At 41.4% G+C, this 6,905-nt stretch overlaps 2 long non-coding RNA genes across 2 annotated transcripts; one reads left to right on the top strand and one right to left on the bottom strand.

Moving 5' to 3' along the window:
- Positions 1-217: 217 nt before the first annotated feature.
- LOC309718062 lies at positions 218-3,356 on the top strand. The gene is made up of 5 exons (XR_014279861.1): positions 218-255; positions 861-919; positions 1,037-1,174; positions 2,725-2,756; positions 2,842-3,356. It is a non-coding gene; the product is annotated as an uncharacterized lncRNA (long non-coding RNA).
- On the bottom strand, positions 1,488-5,763 carry LOC309718063. The gene is made up of 2 exons (XR_014279862.1): positions 3,660-5,763; positions 1,488-1,869 (listed from the first exon to the last, which is right to left on the bottom strand). It is a non-coding gene; the product is annotated as an uncharacterized lncRNA (long non-coding RNA).
- Positions 5,764-6,905: the final 1,142 nt, after the last annotated feature.

Below are 6,905 nucleotides of genomic sequence, written 5' to 3'. Positions count from 1 at the left end.
CCAGTCTGCAAGTTGCATCCACAGGCAAGATTAATATACCCCTTCAAAGTGTTTTTTTTTCTTTTCTCTTGATATTCATTAAGCACTCTTTAGTTGTGTGTTTCAGCTCTCAGACTGATATTTATGCCCCATGATTAGCACTGTTAATGTGTTTGGTATCCAGGGAGCACATCCAGTGTTGGGGTGCCTGGTTATGATCCTCTCACTCATCCAGCCCATCGGGGCCTTGCTGCGCTGCGGACCACAACATCACCTGTATGTATCCATCTGTGTGTGTTTAATTAATATACTATATCATGCCTATACACATTTAAGAATACTCTGTTCAAATATTATTTAAAAAAAAATTAAAAATGGCCTCACTTTTTTTTTCTCTACAATTATTTAACAAATTTTGAAAACACGATAAACCAAAGGAATGGGGCAGTACATGCTTAATGACTAAATGCACTGCTCACGCGGCAAAGTGAGGTTATAAAGTTATTTGATAACCCTAAGAGTTGTATTCATACTTCAGCCATAAAAGTTTTTAAAATTTCAAACTTTTGCAAAGTGTAGCCTGCATGTGCTTTATCAGAGCACACTTTCACACTGAAACACCAAGTAGGAAACTAATTTGCACATGACTCGTGAAAGTTATTCCTTCCTCTTAGTAATAATGGTGCTTTTAATAAATATAGCCTGGTTGTAGCTTTGGAGGCCAGACTCAGTAAATGAAATATTTTTTTAAGTGAAATATAGATTTAGTAAAATTGTATGTTCAGTAATGATACTTGTTTTCATAAATTGGATGCAGGAGAAATCTTAGACAAGAACTTCAGAAGCTGATGATTTTATAGTTCTTCTCTTTTCTTTGATAGGAGGTATCTGTTCAACTGGACACATTTTTTAAATGCGGTGGTAATAAAATCTATAGCTGGTAAGCTTGTGTTTTACTTCATTCTACCATCTTGCATATATGCTAACAATGTCAATAGCAGACACACTGTCACCCATGCTGCTCGTCTTAAAATGCCTGCTTCTTTGTGTCACACAGTGGCAGCCATATTTACAGGCCTGGACAGGATTGACAGTGATGATGGGTGGCTATTGAAAGTGATGGGTGGCTTCTTTGCCTGGGAAGTTCTCTTCATCATCATTTTGGAGGTCCATGATTGGGTAGTTAAACACAGAGGTAAGCCTTTTTTTTTGCATTTCAGTGATGAAGGAAAAAATCATCACTACCCATATACACTTTAATGACAAAAACCAATCTAGACCCAACAGTCCATTTGCACGGTGAAGAGCCACCTGATCAGTTCAGCAGCATTTAGCTGACTGAGCGAAGAGTATAACCCCTGTACACCTCAGAATGTGGTTGGATGGGTAAAATAAACAGCACTGTATCACAAGATTTTCTGTGTATAACACAGCAGCATCAAATATTTGTCACGGTACGGCATGGCACACCGTGGAAGGAGTGGGGAAGGAGGACCCAGGCGCGGTGCTCTACGTATAGACAGTGTTTATTTACAGAGGGTGATATCAAACAACAATAAATCCCCGTGTTTCTCCCCAGACTCCCGTGTCGTGTCCTCCAAGTGCTCTCTGCTCCCGTGTCTGCACTCCCGGTGCTCGCTGCTCCTTAAGCCTTCCACGCTCCTCCTGCGGGAAACAATAGCGGCAGCAGTCAGGACACTGAACAATGGCAGGCATACACTACACGACCAAAACCTAAACTGGGTAACTAACGTGGAGTCCCAAGCAATGATCCCGCGTCGGTGGGAGCTCCAAGACTCTCTTAAGTAGCTCCCCCGACGAGGCCTGATCAGCAGCAGGTGTGTGGCTTCGGGTGTGGCCAGTCCCCTTGCAGGGCCACACCCTCCAGGCCTGACGCCGCCTATAAACAAGTGCTCAGCCACCCACACACACATATACACAAGCACAGGGAAGGGGGAGCAACACCAAAATACACAGCAATAATAATAATAATAATATAATACATGACTGCTCAGGGATCCTGGGTCGCCCAGTCCCAGGACCCTGACAATATTGGTATTTATGAATTGATGAGTGAAAACGCGTAAGAATGTCTCAATGGTAGTCTGCTGGAACAAAAGCTGTTACACTTTAACTGTGCTGAAGTACAGCGACAAAGGAATCTTTATCTTTCGATTTATTAAATGCATGAAAATACTCTGGGAATACTATACACGAAGGCTCAGCTCATGCACCACCAACCTAATGTTATCAGAGAGAACTTGCATTGAATTGTCTCAACTGAGACTATCCAATTTTGGACACGTGTAGTTTGACAATGCTGTGGCTCAATGTGTGGCTCAGTCACACAAATTATTAAAAAAAAATATGATCACAACCTCTTTGTGTCTACAAAAACTGGTTAATGTTTGGTGATTTTTAAAAAATGTTTTACCCCCCCGTGCCGCACACACTTTCCATGACCAATGGCAACTTGACATGCTAAATGTTTACATAGAGCTTCCAGCACATTGTTATCGTTCTGAAAGTTGTTGTTTTTTTGTTTTTTTTCAATCACCACAACTACTCAACTCGACTCAATTTTATTTAAATTGATTTCAAATTGTTCTTCTTCTGTTAAAGCTTAAAACTAATATCATAACTCAACCTGTATAAATAAAATGATTAAAAACATAGCTGACTGCTTTAGTTCACTTCAGTTAATGTGCCCTGCAATATTTCACTGTTCTTTGCTCTGGGTTTCAGATGATACTGCTGATCAAATGGAATCAGCATTGGTAAGCTGAAAGAAATATAAAAGCAAGCAATCACTGATTGCCACAAGATGGAGTATTTCTAATATAATTTTACTTTTTTTGTCAGGTCAAAGGTGACAGTTGCCTGATCGCTGTGTACCTTCTGGGAAACCTTTGCTTTTTGGTGGCACTTCTGGTTGGAATTGGAGAAAAATGAGCAGCAGCAGAATCTTCCAGAGTGTTTCCCTGTAGTTTTGTTGAATTTTATCATCAATTTTAACATACTTGATGAGAGACTGCACTGGAAATTCAGACCCACTGATCCATCAGTTGGCGAATCCTGGAAAGTTTCTCAGTAATGTCTTTAAAAAATATTACTTATGTTTTTTTTCTCTTTTGCTTTTAGTTGATAATTAAGGTGTACTTTCAATCAGCATTCAATTTCACTGGGCCAAGCATTACTGTCGTGTGTGTGTGTGTGTGTGTGTGTGTATAATATGTCTCACAGTTGCAAAGAAAGAAGTAGTTTCAGTCGCCTTTAGCCTCCACTCTGGCTGCCAGGTAAACCAGTTTCATTTTACAAGCTGGTTACATTTTTTAAGCCAAACAGCAATTTTGTATTAAAAAGTACTTTTAACAATTTTTCCTTTTACATTTTTAAATCAGGTCAACTCGACCCACATCATAATGGGAGGGTTAAAGCCCTTTTCACACATTAACATCTGTTAATATGACAGCATCTATGTATGAATCTGCACCTTTGTCACTTTCATTTGAAAAAAAAAACTGTCATTGATTCAGCTCCTGAACTTCCCATTTAATGTACATTTTTTCATATATTTCTAATAATCTTGCTGTCAATAACAACTGACAATAAGACAACAAATTTTTAACTTCATTAAATTGAAAATTATGTATGTCAGTGTAGTAGTGTTAAATGCTTACCAGGTTCAGATGCAAATGAAGAAACTCCACTCAGGCAAGTCTGCTGGACCAGATGGAGTGAGTCCCCTCAAGGCCTGTGCCCCCCAGCTTTGTGGAGTCTTCCATAAACTGTTCATGCTGAGTCTGAAGAGGGTCCCAGTGCTGTGGAAGACATCAAGCCTCGTCCCTGTACCAAAGACGCCACGTCCCAGTGGCCCCCAGGATTACAGGCCTGTGACACTGACCTCCCACATCATGAAGACCCTGGAAAGGCTCATCCTGGACCAGATCTCACCCATTGTCAGACCACATCAGGATCCCATTCAATTTGCTTACCAGCCCCGTCTCACAGGACGCCATCATCTATCTGCTCAATCGTGTCTACATCCACCCGGACCAGCCGGCGAGCACTGTGAGGTTCATGTTTTTTTTTTACTTTTCCAGTGCTTGGTGATAAGCTAACAGCGATGCAGGGGGATGCTTCTCTAGTGTCCTGGATTGTTGATTACCTGACAGGAAGACCACAATATGTGCGTCTTCCACATTGTGTGTCTGACAAGGTAATCAGCAACACAGGAGCACCATAAGGGACCATCCTCTCCCCCTTCCTCTTCACCCTCTACACCACAGACTTCAGCCGCTGCACAGAGACCTGCATCTTCAGAAGTTTTGATGTAAATTTGTAAGTTTTGATGTAAGTAAATTTGCGGTCAATTTAGACTCAATTCAAAATCTCCTACTTGGGACGAACACTAAATGTAAATAGCTGACTTTCTAAATAAACCTATCCATCTTTGCAAGGTCAATTTTTGCTTTCATTAAATTCCAAATGTTTAGCCATAATTAGCTTAGCTGTCCTACTCTTGTTACTGCTCTTTCCTACTGCTGTTACAATCAAATGAACATCTCTGCAAAGATAAATTAGCTGAGACCTTAGGTTGATGGTAGTTACTAGCAAACACAGAAACTTACATACACTATATAGTACAGTTCTATGATACATCACCAAATAGAACAATTTGTGGCAATGCAGACAAGCAGAGAAACAGTTTAATTAGTTGAATTTGTTCACTTGATCGGAGGTGTGTTTCCTGCAGATATACAACATCGGATCTCAATGATTTTAAATGAGTAAAAGCCCTTGTGCGTTTAACCGGATTATTTATACCTTTAACATTCCAGCTTATAAAACGAAGAGCAGATGACTTTGCGAGCTTGCCATTCAGGTACCAAAATGCAGGTGCAGAAAAAATATGTCCCAACCTCTGGAATAATAAATCTTTCGTGCTTGAATCGATACGGTCCAATATCCTCTTTTCAGAGCTAGCAATAGCTCTCATAATCTCACTCATGTCATGGGGTGGTGCCTCCGGTCTGTCCTCAGCATGGTCCTGTCAGGATCTGACGGCGCCCTGACCGGTCGACCTGCCTGTGTGTGTGTGTGTGTGTGTGTGTGTGTGTGTGTGTGTGTGTGTGTGTGTGTGTGTGTGTTCACCCAGGGATTGACGGAGGATTTACGGACACTAAGGAAGCACTTGGAGGAGAGACGGGCACTCACTACTAGGGCTGGGTATCGTCACTGATTTCTAGAATCGATTCAATTCCGATTCACAAGGTCCCGAATCGATTCGATCCACGATTCGATTTAATTCGATTCGATTCGATTTAAATCTGGGAAATTTTGACAGTCAGAAATATTATAATTCAGATCAGTACATTTACATATTTTTGTATCAATAAAAAGGAAGCTGACACACGCAAGACTTTATCAAAGGTGTAAGCATCACAGCAGATGCCTTTGTGTCAAAGTAGCTGAAGATAAAACACAGAAAAACATGAAGGTGGTTTTCCTGGCCTGGGATTTTATAAAAATATTCTGCAGTACATCAAAAACGAAAGAAAACCATTAATCAACATATGAACATTACCTCTGAAGTTACAGAGGTTTTATTAGAGACACGGTTAAGCGTTTTGCATTTTGAATAATTTTAAAAAGTTTAAATTTGTTCAGTATTGAACAGCAGAAATGAGGTTTTCTTTTCGGAAGAATGTAAAAGGGAAAAAAACAGCGGCCGACAGCGCTGTAAACAACGGTAGACTTGTGCATAACAAGCAAGCGAATAATGAAGAAAGGGAAACTGTTCTTGAAGTACACAGAGAGAGAGAGAGGGCGAGAGAGAGACAGAGAAAGAGAGAGACAGAGAGAGAGAGAGAGAGGGCGAGAGAGAGACAGAGAGAGAGAGAGAGCGAGAGAGAGACAGAGAAAGAGAGAGACAGAGAGAGAGAGAGGGCGAGAGAGAGAGACAGAGAGACAGAGAGAGAGAGAGGGCGAGAGAGAGACAGAGAAAGAGAGAGACAGAGAGAGAGAGAGGGCGAGAGAGAGAGACAGAGAGAGAGAGAGAGAGAGCTGTGCATCGCGGTGGAAGCAAAACAGTAAAAGTCAGAGTGAATTCATGACGATGTTTATGTGAATCTTCTTTTGCTGCTGGTTCGGTCAATATTGTTTGGAAAGAGATCAAACTAACAGCTTTAGAATCAGCGCATAAAGGGCGTGAACACAAAGCGCGGACCCGCCGACAGATCAGAATCAGTGAGCTGTTGGCTTTCAGCCCCGACCGTGTCCGTGCCGTCGGGTGAGAAAGGCGACATCTAAATGATTCTGATCCGCGGGTCATGCTGTGTGTTTAAGTCTTTGTGCAGAATCCGTGTTCCTGCTCTCATTTACTGTCTTAGCTGTTTGGTGGTTCTTGAAATTTTGTGAGATGTCACCAGAGATTCTGGCATTTCGGGCAAAATAAATTTATATTAAAAAAATCGATTCAGGATTTTAATTAATCGATTTTACGTTATCCAAGCCATAATCGATCTTAATCAATGAATCGATTATAAAAACCCACCCCTACTCACTACCACGCACGGGCTTACACGGAAGGAGGGACGCACTATCACCATTGTTGCACATTTGAGCTGTTGTCACATTGCTGCACTGTAAATAAATGCACTGTCATTATTTCTGAGCTCCGCGCCTGAGTCCACTCTTTAACAACCGTGACAGGTCCGAGGCTTTTGCGGCCTGCTCTTTCCCCGATCTAGTTTTGCTCATATGTCGTACACCGTAGCCTTGAAGATGTAAAAAGTGCCTCAGAGCAGCACACGGGCGTGTTATCGTACTGTTGTTAAAAGTTCGTTAGTTTTGGAGCAATGGAATTATGAAACAAGTTAGTCCATTGAGGAGCCCTGTACAACACGTCTTCACATGGCTACCAG

This window comes from Aulonocara stuartgranti (genome assembly GCF_965226115.1).
Source record: "Aulonocara stuartgranti genome assembly, chromosome: 11".
Classification (NCBI taxonomy): Eukaryota; Metazoa; Chordata; class Actinopteri; order Cichliformes; family Cichlidae; genus Aulonocara; species Aulonocara stuartgranti.
Note: the sequence above shows the minus strand (reverse complement) of the source record. Positions and strands in the feature narration are given on the sequence as shown.